Source organism: Peromyscus maniculatus, chromosome 8 (assembly GCF_049852395.1).
Source record: "Peromyscus maniculatus bairdii isolate BWxNUB_F1_BW_parent chromosome 8, HU_Pman_BW_mat_3.1, whole genome shotgun sequence".
Taxonomy (NCBI): domain Eukaryota; kingdom Metazoa; phylum Chordata; class Mammalia; order Rodentia; family Cricetidae; genus Peromyscus; species Peromyscus maniculatus.
The window spans coordinates 75,820,505-75,841,418 of NC_134859.1; the positions used below are offsets into that span (position 1 = coordinate 75,820,505).

The following is a 20,914-nucleotide window of genomic DNA, read 5'->3' on the forward strand; positions in this document are numbered from 1 at the left end:
GTATGTGCCTTCACAAGAGACAAGGCAAGGATGTTGATGTGTGGCCAATAGTCAATGCAATGCCAGCAATCAAGAAAGCACAAAGGTGTAAGAGGAACATTTTTAGTCCCTAAATATTTATTGGCAACTCCAAGTACCAGGCAGCATGGGACAGAAATGAATGAGAAACTCTTGAACTTTCCACAGTTTTTTGGAGGTCAAAACCCATGACCTCTTCCCTAGTGAGCTGCCCACACTGCTACTGACTGGTCCAAAGGACAGGAAAAGTCCCTGGTGGTTGGAGGAACAAGCAGAAAACAGGGTGCCATCTTCCTCAGGCAGGGATGTTCCAGTGTCCTTGTGTGGGGATGAGGGGACTTTAGACCGGGTGCCTCATGAGGAGCAGGGAGAGCTGGCTTGTAGTCCAGAGCCACTTTCTCCACCTCAGGGCTCAAACCCAGAGCGCTCTCCTTCACAACTTCCAAAAGGTAAAGCCTCAGTTAGCTTAGTGGTCCTTGCTGAACAGTAGTCAGTCCTGCGTTTAGTCCCAGGCCCGCCATGCAGCCCTTCAGAGGTAGCTGCTCTCCTGCGCTCATGGGTGTACTTCCTGCTAGCCACCCACCTACGTCCACACTTTCTCAGCAAGGTCCTAAAGGATGTGTTCTGCCAAGACAAGGGAGTAAATCCAGACAGGAGCCGGTATCACATCCAGGAAGAACACAACAGATGGAGAGGATTCCCAGGAGGAAGAGGAGGCAGAACCAACAGAAAAGGATATATCCCCAGAGCAACACAGAACTCTTAGGAGGACCTGATACGTTCAATCCCAAAGCCTTCCCACCGACAGCATAAAGCCTGCTCCAATGGCACAGGCGCGGGAAAGCAGGGAGCTAGCAAAGACACAGAAGTCTAGAGAGCAGGTGAGGCTGGGCATGGTGGTGTATATGTACAATCCCAGTACTTGGGCTGGGGCTGGGGACTGAGGCAGGAGGATGGTGAACACCAGACAAGCCTGGGCTACACAGTGAAAAGAGGAGGAGAGGGAGAGGGAGAGGGAGAGGGAGAGGGAGAGGGAGAGGGAGAGGGAGAGGGAGAGGGAGAGGGAGAGGGAGAGGGAGAGGGAGGAGAGGGAGAGGGAGAGGGAGAGGGAGAGGGAGAGGGAGAGGGAGAGAGAGAGAGAGAGAGAGAGAGAGAGAGAGAGAACTTTGTAGCCACAGATAATGTTTATGAATAGCAACTATCAAATTATGCTACTATACTGAGAAAAAGAAGGTGTGGGAATGAACAGAGTGCTCACTTTCTTTCACAGTAGAAAACCAGACAGTATTTTTAAAGAAGAAGAAAAGAAGGAGGGGGGAATCGAGTGAGCAAGCAAGCAGACTAGAAAGAGGTAAAAGTCGAGGGGACAGCTGAAAGCCAGCTCAAGCAGTTCCGAGCACGCACCGCTCTTAGAGAGGACCTGACTTCAGGTCCCAGCACCCACACTAGGTGGCTCACAACCACCTGCGAGTCCAGCACCAGGGAACACCATTCCTCAGGCCTCCTTGGATACTCTCACACAGGCAGGCACACATACACACAAAATTAAAAATACTACATAAAGAGAGAAAAAGGAAGGAAGGAGGAAAGACTCAAGGTGGCTTCCAAGGTGCTCTCACAGGACAAAGGACTGTCTGGGGATAATACCCGGGGTCTGTCTGATGCATTCTGGACAAGCCCTGTACCAATGAGTTACAGTCCCAGCAGAGGACTGTCCCTTCAAATCTTGTGAATAATCAAAATGTCAATGTGGCCTGCCAAGGTATTGGATCCAACCCCCAGAACAATCAATAAACAAATCACTCTCTCTCCATAAGCAATGCTGAGACAGACTTCACTGTTGACCTAGAGTCTTGGTTTGGTTTTTGAGACAGCTTCTAACTATGTAGCTCAAGTTGACTTTAAATCTTTAAATCATAACCTTCCTGCCTCAGCCTCCCAAGCATTAGGGTTACATGCATATGCCATCATGACCAGTTAAACTATAGACAAGTGGCAACGTATGCTCTCTTACCACACAGTATGTCTTTCTTGCTGACCAAGATAAATACACAGTAGTGTCAGCTCATGCACAAACTTGTAATGCTCTCTTTTCTCATAAAGGATGGCATTTTTGCCTCAGATACCCCTAAACTAACATAGCAGTAAAAATCAAGAAGAGAACATGCTCACTGAGAGAGCTTTTGGGAACCATGACAACAGTCTCCCCACCCTTAAGGTAGCAGGACCCATCATTTAATAAAGGTATCAATACCCACTGTGAGCTAGCTCCATGGGGGCTGGGGAGAGCTGTCTCAGGCAGCAGGGTGGAGGAAGGGATGGAGACTCCACTTTCAGATAACTGGACAACGCAATGAAGAACTTCATGTAACATGCCTGTCGTCTCTGAACTGGCTGAGAGCACAGAGGCCCAAGGCACCCCTGGCACATCCCCCCATGCATGGAAAAGTAGTGGGAGGGCTAAGAAATGCTTCCTTGTCTTTTCTGGGCCCTGCGGTTGACATGAGAAAGGCTAGGTAGAGTCTAGGGGATGAGAAGCTCTAGGTAGAAGGGTAGAGAATTATGATGCCTCTTGGAAGAAGGGCCATCAGAGCTTCGGAACGGAAAGAGTGGGGAGCCATGCCAGGATGAAGGTGGTTCGGAGAGGGAGAGAAGTCCCAGGCAGAGAAAACATGTGCCAAAGTCCTCAGGCAGGAACAAGCTTGGCTAGCTCCGGGGAGAGCAAGGAGAGGCCAAGATAGGGTCAGAGGAATGACTGCTTCCACATCCCCCACAGAAGCTAAGGAACCACGGGACTCAAAAACATGCGGGAACATACTTCCAGGGGGCCAACTGTTTTCCAGAGTCGGGGTGCTTTGTTCTTAATTCATAAACTGCCTCCAGAATCTAGTCCAGAATCACGATGCCCCTGGCTAGAAACATAACAGATGTATTTTCTGGGTAATCCGGCTTGTTTTTTACCCAGAATCCCAGCACACATGCTTGCTAGGAAGCCCTGCAGCCACAATCCACATTAGCTTAGAGAGCCTCTGCTGGACCAGTGTCCTGAGCACTGGCCCTCACGTGGGCCCAGCCCCTGCAGGTAGGTGTGCCCATGTACAGTACACACACACACACACACACACACACACACACACACACACACACTCACATAAGTTCTCGCTAGTCCTTGAGTCGGACCTTGCAACAACAACCTTGCTCTCCAGCCAACATAAACCATAGGCCACAGAGGGCCTTATATGGCTTGAAGCTTTCTTAATCAGAAACAGATAGATGGGCTGGAGTTGGCAGCTGAGTTAGAGGGAAGGAGGAAGGGGGAGAGCGGAAAGAAAAGTATGAGGAACAGGCAAACTTGTCAAACTTCTTTTTCATCTCTCTTCCATCTCAGTGGCTTCCTCCCAGCAGAAAATTCCGAGTGGGGGCAGGAGTGTATGACTGATGATGTGCCCCAGAGTAGAGCCTAGCACGTGACAGTTCCTGGGTTCCACACACACACCCTCCTTCCCACCCCCTTTCACCCCCCCACATACACCCACCCCCACACCCACCCCTACCTACTGGGGCCACTTTGAAACCTCCTGTGCTTGTATTTTGAGTTAAGTTGAAGACAGCAGTAATGGGACTGCCAGTCAACACATAGCTTCAGACTTTCTATGCTATTTGGTGGCCAGCCCTTATATTTCAGCAACTTCACTAAAAAGGTGGGGATGGGTGGGAAATTCGCTGCGGGGGTATCAAGGGGCCTCATTTCCTAAGATAGTACCTGACCCATCTCCCTAGCTCACTGATGGCCTCAGTCACATGCCTGCCTGGTCCTGCCCCAAACCCAGAATAGAAAAGACAACCTCAGAGACCTCTTAGTGGGCTGGTGCTCAGAGGCTACAGCAATTTCTAAGGGTGGCTTTAGTCTCCTCCTTCCCCCGATTAGGGAGCCATGGCCCCCTAGGACCTGTCCTGGGCACTTAGAGCCACATGCACTTGACTCTCCTGAAGGATGCCACCTGCTAAAAATAACCCCAAGCTTGGTGGAGTGGGTCACACTGAAGCCAAAGGACAAAGCCAGGAGGTTATTCTCCAGAGCTGGTCTCCCTCCAGGGCAGCTGGACAAGTCAGAAGTCACTCCTCCTCCGCCTCTGCTGGAGTGACAAGAAGAGAGACCAGCGGACAGGAGCTGCCTCCGAATGGAGTGCCATCTCTCACCCTCACAGAGGCACAGCCACACCGAGGCTGGAGAGAGGGTCTGGGGGCTGCCTTGGACCGACCTTGCTGTCTCCTCCTCTCTTGGGTAACAGCCTACTGAGGGCCAGGGGGATGGTCTCATGACCTCCATGTGAGGTCTGACAGGCACTGTTATTATTAGCCAAGGAATGAGTGACTTCAAGGTTGTCTTGCATCCTGCTCAGTTTCCCAGACCCTGAGGCTTTCCTATTCAGTAATTACTTGTGCATTTCAAAGGTGCATTTCCCTAATGATGACAGGGCTTTGTGAAGAGTTAAAAGAATAAGATCTGAAATGGGGCCTGAATAGCTCCACAGGGTTGTAATGAGGCTTAACTGACTCAAACTACTTAACAGGCTCAGTCTGTGGGATAAACTTTTCATTCCTGAAAACTCCAGTTTCACATTGTGGATGAAGAGGAGGTGATAATGGGGAAGTAAGGACGGTCTCAAGGACAGACCAGTATGGAGAAGTAAAAACCACATCAACTCAGACCCCAAACTGGGGGTGTCCTGGGGTTACCTTACCTACCCTCTTTGGGGGTCTCAGTTTCAAACTAGAGATACTTAACCTCAGGGATAAACAGACAAAAAGCAAAATAAAAAAGTACCTAGCTAGTTACAGCGATGGGCACAGGTAGTCTTAGCTACTTGGGAAACTGTGGAGGGAATCCCTTGAGCCCAGGAGCCTGGGACCAGCCATGACAACCCAGTAAGACTCCATTTCAATAAATAATTAATATTCTAATAAGTGCTCACCAAATGCAGGCTGCACATCTGTAACATTAAGTTCAAGGCCACTTCAGGAAGGTTCAAACAAAGCAGACCCAGGGCCAGATTGTTAAGTTTCTTTCTTTCTTTTTTTAAGATTTATTTATTTATTATGTATACAGAAGAGGGCACCAGATCTCATTGAAGATGGTTGTAAATCACCATGTGGGTGCTGGGAATTGAACTCAGGACCTCTGGAAGAGCAGTCAATGCTCTTAACCTCTGAGCCATCTCTCCAGCCCAAGTTTCTTCCCAGATCAAAACATCCTATCCTACAGGGCAGCTACTTAAACAGGGATATAAACTACTAAAAATTAGCTTCAAGATCTCCCTGAAATGGAACAGATTCACTAGGCTCCTCCCGGCCAGAGTAAATTATAAAAGCTGAGAGTCCCTCTCAGGGAAAAAAGCTGAGCCGCAAAGGAGACTGAGAAGAGCTGCAAAGACTCAGGCCAGACCAGCGGCCTGGAAGAAGCAGAAAGCAGCCGTCTAGACCAGAGACACTTGGAAAGGACACTCTCCAACCTGTGGACCTGCCTGCAGGCTGTGCAGTGAGCTCCAGGTTCCCAGCTTCTGCGAGCTGTCACCCATGCTGGGGTGGGCCTCGGTGATGAAACTGTCTTTGAGTCATTTCTGCTCCTATAAACAACCCCTCACCCATATTCCTATAAGTAGCCCCAATAAAACTCATTGGTTCACTAAGCTGGACTTCGATGGCATCCATGCTTTGGTCTGCCATGTGACCCCTAGGTGGGGTAAGGGTTAACCCTAACCCTAACCCACTCCCCACAGATTCATCCCACACTAACATTTCAGGATCAACACCAGAGTCACCATTTTCCCATCGACTCTGTAAAGGTACACCTCTTAACCTCAAGATGGGCTGCTAGGAAGTCAGACACAGTAGCTACTATCCCAGCACTTGGAAGGTTCTGACAATCATCTGAGGCCAGCTGGGGCGATACAGTACACCCCTGAGATACACAGGCAGATCCTGTCTCAGAAAAAAAATGTATTATAGGCACAGGATAAAAATTCAAACTGCTTTAGCAGAGAGGCTTCACACAGGTCCTTCTGGTGACATATGACATTTGGAGACCAAGGACAAGGAACACAGACGGGTCTTAGAGAACCAATAAGACCCTTTACCATAATGAGCAAAGCTCTCAACAAAAATAAGGGCTTCAGGTCCGGTCACTCTGCTCTATGCTCACTCATGCCCCCAGGCCTCTCACTAAATTCATTTCTCAATCTCTTTCCTAAGGGACCACCCCCATCCCCACTGCAGACCAGAACTTGCTTCTTAACATTCCATGGAAAGAAAAACTGTCACCAAAGCAGTTGGGTTTGCGAACTATTAATACTAAAACCCAAACGTGGTGTTTTTAATAGAGATTTACAGGTGAGGCAATTCAGATTTTGGAGTAGGACAAAGAATATTCTAGACCTGCACCAGCCAAAACTTTGTATGGTGATGGAATGTTTGTGACTCGCGCTGCCCAGTGTGGCGGCCCAACCACATTCCTCTTAACAGCCCCCAGGTACCCACCCTGCCCTAACTCCCAGGGGATAATCAGTATACTTTTTAGGTATAAGCCTGAGACTACCAGCGCTCTCTCTCTCTCCTCTCTCTCTCTTTCTCAGCCCACACTCAGAATACATTTAATGCCTTTCCTTCACCAAGTCTTTTTTTTAAACGAATAAAAAAAAAATAGACCCCAGAGGGCCAGCAGGCTGGTCGGAGCTTGAAGAGCCACGGCAAGTCCTGAACTCTTGCCAGCCAAGGCCAGCAGCGACAGGCCTTCCTCTACCCTGAGCACCCCATGCTTCCCCTCCGGAAGTCACCTTGTTGCCTTGCTTTGCTCCTGATGCAAATGGGCCTCAATGACAGGGCTCAGTGAACACAAGTGGTCAGTATACGGCACAGGGCACAGAACGTTTACAAACATGAACTGCAAGAGCCTCCAAATGGCAGGGACTTGGACAGAATGGCATGCACCATCAGGAGGAGGGAAATAAAGGTGAACAGTGATGCTGTATGCTTGTAATCCCGCACTTAGAAGGCTGAAGTCGGAGGACTGTGGGTTTAGGCTGGCCTTAGTTACACAGCAAGTCTCAAAAAAAGAAAAAAACACGGGGCTAAAGGTCAATGATACAGTACTTACCATGCATAAGGCCCCTATGTTCAATCCCAAGTACTTGAGAAAGACCGAGAGACTGACTACACCAGGAAGGAGAATCAAAACCTGCCCTATGAAGCCAGATTTAGGACTTAAACACACCCCACTATGGAGATTAGCAACTTTCAAACATCGTAAGATGATTTCAGCGGGGCATGGGTCCCACAGAACCCAAGCACGCCCCCCCCCCCCCAATAATGAAGTTCCTAGGATGGCTATTCAAAGAAACAAATGCCAGACACAAACTTCCCCGAAACAGGAAAAGCCTGGGCTGCAGAGAGGCCCAGGCATGGCAGACTCACATGGAAGATTAGGAAGGAGTGGCCACGGAAAACGGGACAGCTCTCCAGGCACATGAGCTCCGATGCCTTAAAATGCCAGTTTGATCGAGACATGTTGACCCAGGAGGCTAGGTGGCAAAGCATGGAGAAACCAATTTGTCTTCGCTTTCCTTCTAAGCAAATTACTAGGTCAGAGGCTAGGGAAGGGAGTGTTTTTATATTTAAGTAATCAAATGATTGAGTCAAACACAGGGATTCCTTGTGAGTGAGGGATACTATACTTCAGTGCCTGCCATATACAGGCATAGTCCCCAGTCTCAAATATGATCTCCATCCATACTTGGGATGAGAAAGGAAAAACTGGAAGTTAAAACCACCTTCCTCCATAAACTATGGATCCGGTCTAAGTATAATCTGGCTTGCTGGTTAGCAAGACATTATTGCTGTAAAGTATTGATGCTCAGCAACCCGACACATCACTTTCGGCATCTGAGCAGGCAACGTACATCAGATAGCTGTATCTCGGCTGTCACCCTACAGTGGCCAAGTGTGAATGCAGTTTCTACAAACAGCTGGGAGATAGGAGAGACTCCTACGAGGAACTCCATGTAGACACAAACCCACGAGATCCAGACCAGGTCTCACCCACTGGGTTAGATCGCCACCTGCACATTCCACAGAACAAGGCCTACTGAATTAGCAAAATGACTGAAGCTTTAGTGGTTTGCATACCTGTAGGGTACAAGGACCTCCTCTAACCCAAGGCCACTTTCCATATTTCACAAGACTATACCCAGGAATTACCCAGAACCTACAAAACAGGTTAGAGGTGAAAGAAAGCTCAGGTCCAAAAAGCTCCCCAAACATAATCTCGCTTGTTCCTTAGGCTCTGGGGAAGAAAAAAAATCCTAAATAATCTGCAGGTGAACCACTTAAATGCCAACAACAGAAGAATCCGATATGAGAACAACTCCTTCAGAGTCCCTAGATGCTCTGTACCTTTAAGAGAGGAATAGGTAGGTAGCCCTAAGACTCTATGCCTTACTTGTTAAAGAAAAAAAAAAAAAAAAAAAAAAACGTTTAAAACAAAAACAAAACACCCCACGGTCACTAATTTGGGAAGGATTCTGCAGTTAAACGAGCATGTAAGGATAATTTCCTGGAGCAATAGCTTTTCGTGAACTGTGTTCCTGGATGGCAACTCCAATACTCGGGTGTAGAGGGAGGTGGTAAACCAATAGGGATGGTTACATCAGGTCCAGCGGTCCTAATTTCACTGCAGGAATTAAATTTACACCCCAAGCAGCCTCCACCTCAGTAGGGGAAAGATCGGCAGTTTAACCTCACTAATTGCCCTACACATACACCCTATCCTAGAGAAGCCTCCACTCGCACCTGGAGCGAAGTCCACCGGGTTTGTGTTAACCACAGCCCAATGGTAGAAAGGTACCGATCGCCCGAGCCATTTCCCGGGGGAGAAAGGTCCCGTTACATACAGGGCTTCCCAGAGGTCTCTTCTGCACAGCACAATACCATCAGCGCCTTCCCTCCCGCGGAAAGGAAACAGGAAAAGCCATAACCTAGGGCACGAGAGTAGTTGACACCGGAATGTCGGCCTGTTACGCGTCCAGAGGTCTCTCCAAGTACATTTTTACCTATGACCCCTGCAAGGTCCCCCCGTGACTCCTGCAAAGTCCCTCCAGATCACCAACCTGGGACGGGAAGGAAGGTGGAGCGTGACAAGTGACACTGGACTCCCCCCACCCCAGGCCAGAAGTCAGCGGGCACCTGGAGCCAGAGGCTCTCCACCTTTCAGGACAGGCTTTTGTGGCCACACGCCCTAATCCCTTTTAAGATACCCAAGTCCTCGACCTCCCGATCCTAACTCGGTTCTTAGGTCCCTCCACCGCCAAGAGGCTTGCTTGGGACCTGTCTCGCGTCCCATCCTCCCCGCTGCGACGGCAGAGCTCGCTCCAATAGTTCGCGGCACTGAACTCCAGGAACCTTGCGTACCTGCTCGGGTTTGCCACCACCGCCGGGCCAACCCAGAACGAATCAACCGGGCCCAGAAGTTAGTTGAGGCTCTGAAAGTGACCAATTCCAACTCCGATCCCTCAGCCAAGAAAGGGATCGGTCCCCAAGGACCTATTCTCCCGCCCCGGGCACCAGGTCCTGGACAGAGACCGCCCCGCTGCCTCCTCTCCACGCTCAAACTGGGTACACACGACCTTTGAAAAGTAAACGCGAGCGAGGCTGGGCGACCTTGGGTGGGACGCGCTCGGGTTCGCTACCCAGAAGGGTGAGCCAGCCCTGGGAAAGTTGAGGCGCACCGGGACGCCCGGGGGATTACGCCCTCATTCCCATCCTAGAGGCCAGTGACGTGCCGGGGATGGGAGGGGGAGCAGCGGCTCAGAGCTGCGCCCCAAGCTAAGCGCACGCGATCTGACAGCAGCGGCCCGCGGGGCAGACCGCTCGACGGGAGGAGGAGGAGGACCAAGGGGCGCGCGGGTCACTGAGGCACAGACCCGCCAGCTTCACAGCGGGCCCCGTGCACCCACCGCTCCGTCCCCGGGGCACCTGGCGCGCGCGTCGCACCCGGCACCTGCACCCCCAGGCTCCCCCATCACCCCAACTCGCTCTCCCTCCGGGCCCGGCAGGCGGGTGCCCGCGCCAGCCGCTACTCACCTGCTCCCGGGCGACCGTCTAGGCACACAGTCCTCCCGCCACCGCCCCCTGGCCCCCACCTAGCCCCGCGGCCCTGCCCTGCGGCGCTGCACCCCGCTTCGGCCGCTCCCCCACGTGCTAGCCCAGGCCGGGCGAACACAGAGACATTAAATACTGAGGACGCGCAACGACGTGCCCGCGGCGCGACGCAAAGCCCCGCCCCTCGCCCTCGGGCCCCCGCGTTCCCCCCCTGGCCCGCTCGACCTCCTGCGCGTGCGCGACACCGGCCGCTCCCTCCCCCGGCTTGCGCGCGCCTCTCTCCCAGCTGCGCCAAGAGGGGCGCGGTCTGGAGCGCTCGGCTGACATCCCGGCGCCGCTCGGGCCCGCCCGGCTGGTGCTCTCGCGAGAGGAGCTGTAGTCACGGCGGGCCGAGGAGATGGCCGTGCGTCCCGCGCTCGGGCCGGGGTGGGTGACCCGGGTCTCCGTGCCCGGCGCAGTGAACTTGGCATGCGGGAGGAGGTCTCTGCTTCTTCCCAGGTGTCAGGCAGGTCCCCGCCTTCGGACGGTGTGTCCTCTGGAAAGAGCCAGAGAAGCTTCTTGGTGAGGGACCAGGCTCCCCTTGTCTCGGGTTGTAGCTTTCCCGGTAACCTTGCGAGGATAACGTAGTGTAGCGAGGATAATAGGTGGCCATTAAGATGGCTCAGTAATGTGGATACTGTGTAGCACTCGAATGCAAGTTGCTTTCCCAGTTTCGCAGATTTAGTGATGTCGAAGTGACTTTCCCTCTAAATGGTTCGGGTTTTTTGGAAAGTTTGCCTTCGAAGAAGTGGTCACCGTGAGTCACTGCCTCCCCCCCAACAACTTTAGAAAATAAAATATCTTCAGACAATCGGATAGGACGGGGTTCTGCTGGCCAGTCCTGCTCTGGACCTTAAAACGTAGGCACTTTGTGTTTCCTCCGTGTGTGTGTGTGTGTGTATTCTGAGACTGTCTAGTGTAACCTGCACTGGCTTAAACCTGCAAAGGTGCCTCCACCTCCCCGAATGTTGGCATTACAAAGGCAAAATGGTACTTTTAAGTGCACATTTTCAAAACAAAATATAGAAAAAATACCATTAAGAACTGACCAAGCCGGGCGGTGGTGGCGCACGCCTTTAATCCCAGCACTCGGGAGGCAGAGGCAGGCGGATCTCTGAGTTCGAGGCCAATCTGGGCTACCAAGTGAGTTCCAGGAAAGGCGCAAAGCTACACAGAGAAACCTTGTCTCGAAAAACCAAAAAAAAAAAAAAAACAAAAAAAAAAAAAAAAAAACAACTGACCATTACTTGGTCCTAGCTGGGTGGTGGTGGCACTTGCCTTTAATCCCAACACACAGGAGGCAGAGGCAGGTGAATGTCTGAATTCAAGACCAGCCTGGTCTACAGAGTAAGTTAGTTCTAGGACAGTCAAAGCTACACAGAGAAACCCGTCTCAAAAATCAAAACAAATAAAGAAAAAGAACTAATCACTACCTGGAAAAATCTTCACTGGTGATCAAATGTGAATTCAAATTTTAAAAAGACACTGTATGCTTACAGAGTGGTAAATATAATTTCATGTATCTACTGTCTAACTCGTTTACTTCATGAGGCAGCACTTGGGAGACTGAGACAGGAGGATTGCCACAATTTCAAGGCACCCTGGGCTACAGAGCTGAGTTCCTATATCAGAGTAAACCCCTCCCCCAGGTTGTTTTTAAAGATTTTATGTGTATGAGTGTTTGCCTGCATACATATGCATACATGTACATATAGCATGTGTAGCATGTGAGTGCCCGTGCTTGTGGAGGCCAGAAGAGGATGCTGGCTCCCCAGGAACTGGGGTTACAAACTAGCATAGCACCTCCGTGTGGAGGCTGGGCACCCAACGCTGGTCCTCTGGAAGATCTGATAGTGCTCTTAACCACAGAGCCATCTCTCCACTCACCCCCCAGATTTAAGTCCAACCATACCTGTTCTGTAAATAATGAATTAATGTCTGGCCATGCCAGAAGGGAATGAGCAAGAAGCTGTGGCCATTGATTCGAGACTAGATGCTGGCCTGAGCCAATGACCCGGCACTCAGGGACTCTGAGGGTGTTAGAAGTAGAGGGACGAGACTCACTCATGCTGTTATGGTTAAGGAAAGGGCAACAGGGAATGACAATCCTTCTTGCTTGAGTTTCTGTGGGAACCAAGAACGGGAAAAGTGCTGGTGACAGGCATTTGGTGTATTTGGGACCCATTAACTTTGGGCTGTTTTTGCAAATAGCAACTGAGTTGGATGCGCAAGTCTAAAGTTAAAAGGAGAATGGGTAGGAAATACAGATATGTAAAGTTATATAAAAAGGGAACGCGCGCGCGCGCGCACGCACATTTATACACACGCTTGGAGGTGTTTTGTTTTTGCTTTGCTTTAGATAGGTTCTTACTAGGTAACTCAGGCTGGCCCAAATTTGTGATTTTTCATATTAGTTAGTCTCCTTAGAGCTATGATTACAGCTGTGCACCACCATACTTGGCTTAAAGTGGGGGATACTTTAAAGAAGAGAAGGAAACAAGCAAGAAAAGAGAGGAAAAAATTAAAAAATATAGGCCTGGAGAGATAGCTTAAAGGTAAAAGGGGTAAGAGCACTTGCTGTACAGGTTTGAAGACCTGAGTTTGAAACTCTAGCACCCATGTTCAAAGCTGGATGTGTAGCTGGCGGTGGTGACCTACGCCTTTAATCCCAGTACTCAGGAGGCAGAGGCGGGAGGATCTCTGTGAGTTTGAGGCCAGTCAGGTCTACAGAGTGAGTTTGAGGACAGCCTGGTCTACAGAGTGAGTTCTAGGACAGCCAGGGCTACACAGAGAAACCCTGTCTTGAAAAACCAAACCAATCAAACAAACAAAGCTGGCTGTGTGGGCCTGATGGGATGGCTCAGAGGGTAAAAGCACCTGCTGCCAAGCTTGAAGTCCTGAGTTCCATTTCCAGGACCCACTTGATGGAAGAAAATAACCAAATCCTAAGAGTTGTCTTCTTCTCTTTTCTGTCCCCTCACATCTTTACTTCTAGAGTGCTAGTGTTACGGATGTGCCCCGGGCTGGGGATTGAACCCAGGGCCTCTTGTATGGGAGACCAGCACTCTACCAACCTGGCTACATCCCCAGCCCCTTGTGAAGTTCTTTTGTAAAAAGTCAGTGTCGTAGCAGTGTCTCCATTCTCAAGGTCACATCTTTGAGAAATGCCATAGCATTTCTGTTGGAAGAGTCCACAAAGACATTTCAAGGGATGATAAATATGAGCTGTCTACTATGTGTATACATTAGAGGGAAACACACACACACACACACACACACACACACACACACACACACACACACTGCTTTCCACTCTACTCCCAATTCCCTTACAAAGAAAATGCATTTGGTTATGTCTCAGGCCTGTGTGTCTACAGGGGATATCCCTAAGGATGTCAATGAGCAGAATCGGGGAGCAACTCGAACTGCACATGACTAACTGGTACTCCCCAACACTTAATCCCCGGCACGGAGCAAAGGTCTTTGTCCTAATCCTCCACCAACCTCAAAAACTCTTATTATAATGTATTCCTGTTTCAAATCCCTTAGTCACACACAGCAACCGAGTCAAGATTTCAACCCAAGCTTCCTGACTCAGAACCCATTGCTTAACCGGCGGGCTTTGCTACAGATAGAGACGCAGGGCCTCAGGGAGCAGTTTTACCCGGAGAAATGAATCTGTTGCGGGGAGGAATTGTGTCCTCTAAAAAAGATACATTGAAGTCCTAAACCCCTTTGCCTCCAAATGCATCCTGATTTTCAGGCTGTTGCTGCAGGTGCTGAATGGAAATCACACCTCTCTTCCAATAGAGGATGGCTACTAAGTGGCGATCTCACTCTATTCTTGTAGGACTGGGGTTCTATAAGAAGAAACCCTAGCTGGGCGGTGGTGGCGCACGTCTTTAATCCCAGCACTCGGGAGGCAGAGCCAGGCAGATCTTTGTGAGTTCAAGGCCACCCTGGTCTACAGAGCGAGATCCAGGAAAGGTGCAAAGCTACACAGAGAAACCCTGTCTCGAAAAACAAAAAACAACAACAAAAAAAAAAAAAAAAAAAAAAAAAAAAAGAAGAAGAAGAAACCCTAATTCAACCCACTTGGTGTGACTGAGGGCCTTCTAAGTAGAGTCACAAAGTCATTGAGACAGAGAGAACTCCCTGTGAGAATGGAGTTCCAGGGAGGGCTGGGAGTTAGCTTGGTGGCAGAGCACTTGCCTAGGACATACAAGGCCTTGATCTCCAGCATCAGAAAGAAAGAAAAAGTAGGTCGGTGGGGATGCCAAAGGTTGTCGGCAAACCATCAAAATCTGGGGAAAGACCAGGGAATCATTCCTCTGCAGCTTTCAGGACGTGCACTGATTTTAGACTTGCCTCCAGAAGTGTGAGACAGTTCAGTTTGTGTTGTTTTGAGCAAGTCAGTTGTCATACTGAACTTAGCTACTGTAGCCTCCATAAACTAATGCAGCGCCCTCCTCTCCTGAGCCCCTGGAGCCCAATTCATCAAAGGAAATGTGATGCCAGTGGGTGGGGAAAGGGAGCTGTTACCTGCCTCCCCTTTGCCCTCACAGGGCAGGGCCCTTGTGCAAGAGGCTTTGATGAAGGGCTCCCAGATAAGCATAGCCCAAGCCAGCCACCACCACTAACTACTTGGGAATTTCTCCCAGTCTCAGTTCCCCTTCTCGTGTTCAGTGTGTAGCTGACCTAGGTATGATGGGCCATTTCCCAGAGTCCCACTCCTCCTCTCTTCCCAGCTCTTCCACTGGGCATTTCAGCTTAGAACTGGAGCATTAAAAAAAAAAAAAAAAAAAATCTGCATGCCCTCAGTAGGATGGAGTCTGCCCAAAGCTAGTGTAAGCTTCCACGATGGCAAAGCTCCTGCAGGTAGGAAATCACACCATGAGAGCCCACGAGCTGATTCACTGGATTCCTGAGAGATGACAGTTAGGACCCTCCCAGAGGCTTCCTAAGCTTGCTGGATGCCAGCGTACAGCTGCTTGGATGCTTGGATCGGGGTAGTCCAGTGTGCCGTGTTCATTCGGGTAGTTTGCACAGCCGATCCGACCTCCACTACAGCATGGCAATTTAGAAATCTCAAGTAACTCTGGGAAACCTGAGCTTCCTTGTGGGTGAGATGGCTAAGGTGCCTTGTTCCCAGGAGAGGCAGGCGGGGGAGCACCGTATAGGAGCAGGCACTTTGCAGCCAAATTTCCATCGTCCTCAGCCTCCACACCTTTTGCCCTGCCGTCTCTCTAGAACCATTTTCTGGCTCTCCTCATCCAAAGCACGGCAGATCTCTGGGGCTGGGATGTGCTCAGCTGATAGAATGCCAGCCTAGCGTCCACGGAGCCCTAGATTGGATCCCCCTGCATTGCACCAACGGAATGTAGTAACACAAGCCTGTGATCCTAGCACTGGTGGAGGCAGGAGGGTAAGAAGTTCAAGGTCATCTTTGTTTTTGGCTGCATGGGGAATTGGAAGTCAGCTTAGGTAACACTGTAAAACTCTGTCAAAGTCAAAGAAGGAAGAAAGGAAGGAGAGAGGGAGGGAGGGAGGGAGGGAGGAAGGAAGGACGGCAGGCAGGCAAAATGTATGAGAGTAAAATACACATAAACCATCAGCCCAGAAAGTACCTCCTCATGCAAACCGTACACACACACACACACACACACACACACACACACACGAATGTCATTGAAACAGTGTGACTACCCGGGGATCTAATAGTGGCTAGAACTCTACATTTGGAAGCATTGTAACTGGGGAGTTCTTACTATCTGGAGAGAGATGATCTGACTGTGTAGACCTGGGTGGCCTGAAGCTGGTCGTGGATCTTCTTGCCTTTGCCTTCTGAGTGCTAGGATTATAGGTCTGTGCCACCATCCGGGGCTCATCTTATTGTTTTTGTTGTTCCTAGATAGGGCCTTGCTACATAGCCGAGGCTGGCTTGGAACTCGCTATATTGGCCACGTTGGCCTAAACTCCCACGGTTCCTTCTGGTGTGGTCTCTAAAGTGCTGGGATGATAGGTATGAGTCCAATGCCTGGCTAAAATAAAAAAAAATTGCAGGGGACAGGGGGTGGGGGTTGGGTGTCAAGACAAGGTTCTCTGTATAGGCCTGGCTATTCTGAAACTAGCTCTGTAGACCAGACGGGCCTCAAACTCACAGAGATCTGCCTGCCTCTGCCTCCCGAATGCATGTGCCGCCGCCGCCGCCGCCGCCGCCGCCGCCGCCGCCGCCACCACCACCACCACCACCACCACGACCCTGCAAAATTAAAACTTTTTGAAACACAGCAATTACTAATTATGTCCTGCTTCTCTAATTAGATACTGGTGTACCATTTAAAAACTACATAGATTAACATGAGTGAGTCTCAAAAAGTCACTTCTGATACTAATTGGTCCAGACACATCTGTCTGTTCTGCCTCCCAGTGCTGGGATTTTAGGTTCATGACTCCCTTCTTGGTTTATGGATGCTGAGGATCAAACCCGAGGCCTCTTGCATGCTAGGCAAGTATTCTATCAACTGAGCTACAGTCCTAGCTCCCACACTGTGTGTGTGTGTGTGTGTGTGTTTGTGGTACATGTGCACATACATGTATGTGGATGTGTAGGCACATGTGGATGCTGGAGGTTGACATTGAGATGTCCTCCTCTATCTCCACTAAAAAAAAATGATTACTGTGTGTATAGAGATTATACATGACATGGCATCTATGTGGAGGTCCAAGGACAATTTTATCGAGTCTATTTCTACTTCCACCTTTATGTGGGTTCTAGGACTCAAACTTGGGTTGCCAGGCTTGTTCAGTGAGTACCTTTATCAACTAAGCTATATTGATGGCCCTATACTTTATTTTTATTCTTTTATCTATTTATTTATTTTAGATGGGGTCTCTCACTGAAACTGGAATTTACTTTTTTGGGTAGGCTGGCTGGTTCCAAGCCAGAACTGATCTTTCTCTGCCACAGAGCACTGGTTGTGTGCCTTCATATTTGGCTTTCATTTGGGTGCTGGGAAATCTGAACTCAGTTCCATGCTTATGGAGCAAGCATTTTATCCATTGAGCCATCTCTCTGACCATATTAATATAATTAAAAAAACACACAATACGTCATTTTTGAATGTATGTATATGAAGGAAAAACAAGTATGAGTTTGTAAACACCAAATGCTGGCTGATGAATGCCTTGAGATCCAATATAAAGGAGAAAATCGGGTGACATACAGTTGACCCTTCATAACTGCAGGGGTTCACATTCATGGATTCAATCAACTGCAGATAGACAATGCTCAGAAGTGCATATCTGGAATCACTTGAGCAACTGAAGCGGAGAAAGACCATGAACTCAGTGTAGTGAGTCCTTCTCTGTCCTGCCATCCAGCTCCCAAATAATGACACAGAGACTTCTTATTAATTATGAAAGCTTGACCTATAGCTTAGGCTTGTTCCTAACTAGATCTTATAACTTAAATTAATACATTTATATTCATCTATGTTCTGTCACATAGCATTTTCTCTCTTCCATCCTGGAGCTCCTGTTTCCTGTCTTTGTCTCCTAGCTTCTCCATCTTGCCTAGGTTCCTCCTCCTCTTCCTTTCTCTCCCTGGAAATCCTGCCAATACCTCATGCCTAGTTATTGGCCATTCAGCCTTTTATTACACCAATCACAGCAATATATCTTCATACAGTGTACCAGTATACCAGAACATTTTCCCCCTTTTTGTCTAAATAAAAAGGAATGTTTTTAACTCTAACATGGTAAAACTATATGCAATAAGAACAATTATCAGGTAAGAATTACATTTACAGCCGGGCGGTGGTGGCGCACGCCTTTAATCCCAGCACTCGGGAGGCAGAGCCAGGCGGATCTCTGTGAGTTCGAGGCCAGCCTGGGCTACCAAGTGAGCTCCAGGAAAGGCGCAAAGCTACGCAGAGAAACCCTGTCTCAAAAAACCAAAAAAAAAAAAAAAAAAAAAAAAAGAATTACATTTACAAGGCTGGGCAGGGGTGGTGAATACCTTTGATCCCAGCACTCAGGAGGCAGAGGCAGGCGGATCTCTGTGAGTTCGAGGCCAACCTGGTCTACAAAGGGAGTTCAAGAATAGCCAAGGCTACACAAAGAAACCCAGTTTATGGGGAAAAAAAAGAAAGAAAGAAAGAAAGAAAGAAAGGAAGGAAGGAAGGAAGGAAGGAAGGAAGGAAGGAAGGAAGAAAGAAAGAAAGAAAGAAAGAAAGAAAGAAAGAAAGAAAGAAAGAAAGAAAGAAAGAAAGAAAGAAAGAAAGAAAAAGAAGGAAAGAAAGAAAGAAACTACATTTATAATATATAGTCCATTTGTATCTGGCAAATTCAGAGAAAATACTGTATTATCCTAAGTGAGTCCAAAGTTTTATGCCTAAACCACTGTCTATCATAACTTGTATTACCATCCTAAAAAATATCTTTTTAGACCTTAAAACATCTTCTTAGATTAACAATTTAAGCTTTTATGTTTCTCAACCTTATAAACTTTATATCTCTAATGTAACTTTCTTTTCTGATTTTGGTAACAAGGAAAACTGTAAGACTATAACTATCTCATCTTTAACCCCCTCAAAGACCCAGGAAGGATATAATGTTACCTGATTAAACAAGAAGTGCAGAGACAGCAGCTTCCAAAACTAAGAAATGACAAAGTTATATTACTGCCTGGACAGTTACCCCAAGATTCTTCTGCAACATTGGGGAATCCAGCTTCAGCCTACAGGCCTAGAATATCTGTTAGACTTTGCTGTGAAGCAAGAATTTTGAAAGACTATACTACCTTCTCTTAGCAAAGTTCAGCAGTCCCTTTCTTTTCTGTTTTTTTTTTTTTTATGGTGATATTTTATTTGTACTGAAATGTGATTTTCATTGTATGTTGATAAATAAAGTTGCCCGGGGATCAGAGCTATTAAAGCCATATCAAGAGCGTGGTGGTGGTGGTGGTGGCGGCGGCGGCGGTGGCCTTTAATTCCAACACTTGGTAGAAGAGCTAGGTAGATCTCTGTGTGTTCAGGGATACAGCCAGCATTGGAAACATACACCTTTAAGACCTGGAGGGCGGTACTTACAGGCAGTGACGAGGCAGTCATGTGTTTCGGTTTACAACCAATGAGAAGGCAGAACAGAAAGACTATTTAAAGACAGACACATAGGAAGTAGCTATCTTTCAGAGAGGTAGGAGCACTGCAGGAGGTAAGATTTTAGCTCTGAGCTCTGACCTCTCGGCTTTCTCTTTTACATTGGTTCTGTGTTTCTTATTTTAATAAGACAGTTGGTTACATCTATATTTTTTTTCCAAAACAGGGTTTCTCTGTAGCTTTAGAGCCTGTCCTGGAACTCACTCTGTAGACCAGGCTGGCCTCGAACTCACAGAGATCTGCCTGCCTCTGCCTCCCGAGTGCTAGGATTACAGGCGTGCACCAACACCGCCCGGCTTCTTTTCTGTTTTGCTTGTCCAATTTGCACAGAACACTGTCAGCAGTTGAGGCAAGGGCAGTTTCTTGCCCAAATGGCTAGCTTTGCCACATTGAAAGCAAACTCCATATGGAGTTTCTCCAATGCCCATCATCCTTTTTTGAAGTAAATTGGTGCTGCCAGGAACAGACATGTCTCACTGTCATGAAGAGTCTTAAGTTATTAAAACATCTTTAATATCATATTATGTAGGTCTCTAAAGTATTTGAAGACCATCTAAAATATATCTTGTTTGACCTTAAAAACATACCTAACATGGCCACAATTTTGATAGTTAGATGACTAGCTACTAACCTGTATTTCTTAATTATCCTAAATAGTTTGTAATAATAACTTTCAGGGACTAAAAATCTACATTACATTGTTAAATGAGCTGCATAGGTACAATACCTTAAACAAAAGTAGAAGCATATATAAAGTATCTTAAAACAAAAATAACCTTAAATTTATATCAATATTTAAAAATCCATACCAGTGTAAATAGTGGTTATTTAAAAGTAGACTCAATAATCTACCCTTTTATCCCATTATTTCTATACTATATCCCCCCTTTTTCCTTCAGAAAGAGATCCCTGAATCTAATCTCCTTTGTTCAGCTTTTTCCCTGACCATGACCAATAACAACTTGTAACCAAAACCCCTAAACAATGACAAATATCCATAACCCATCAAATGACCAAAAATCACCTACCCCACTGTAGTGGGTAGCCATTCCGGCTTTGATCTGGAAGTTCCAACCCCCATTGAGGCTACAGTAACTGTCACACCTACAAGGTGGGGCCAAGGGAGGACCCTGAAGACCCGAGATCCAAGATCCGGATGCTCTGGTTCTCTTGGTTCCTGGACCCTGGACGCTGGAGTTAGACTGAGCAGAGTTCTCCAGAGAACACCGCTGGACTGCACTACACCTTTCCCAGACCCTGTTACCTATCCCTTCATTTGTGAGTTACCCCACAAAATAAACATCCCTTTTAACTACGTAGAGTTGCCTTAATAATTTCACCAATACCCCACCTCTTGGGAATGTGAGTGTCATGTTCTCTAGACAGCTTCCTGTTGTCTGGGGGTGATGGCAACTTTAGGGGACCCTGAGAAGACTGAGATAATGGTCACGTCCTGGGAGAGCTAGCTGTGTTCTTTTTTGTTTAGTCTCTGTGTGATGGGAAAGTGTAGAGCTTATCTGAAGTCTTGGCTGGATAGTCTGAGG

General features: G+C 48.2%; 1 protein-coding gene across 4 annotated transcripts in view; it reads right to left on the minus strand.

Annotated features, from left to right (window-relative positions):
- The window catches only part of Akap1 (A-kinase anchoring protein 1), a 31,775-nt gene extending 21,486 nt beyond the window's left edge, over positions 1-10,289 (minus strand). Inside the window, exons 1-2 of one of the 4 annotated variants that reach the window (XM_076543115.1) lie at positions 10,153-10,181; positions 7,489-7,595 (exon numbers count right to left, since the gene is read on the minus strand). The gene's annotated coding sequence lies outside the window, so the exon portion shown is untranslated. Of the gene's footprint in view, positions 1-7,488; positions 7,596-9,480; positions 9,952-10,152 lie in introns of those variants that run through there. The other 3 variants (XM_076543117.1, XM_006972025.4, XM_016008698.3) reach the window with 3 other exon arrangements.
- Positions 10,290-20,914: the final 10,625 nt, after the last annotated feature.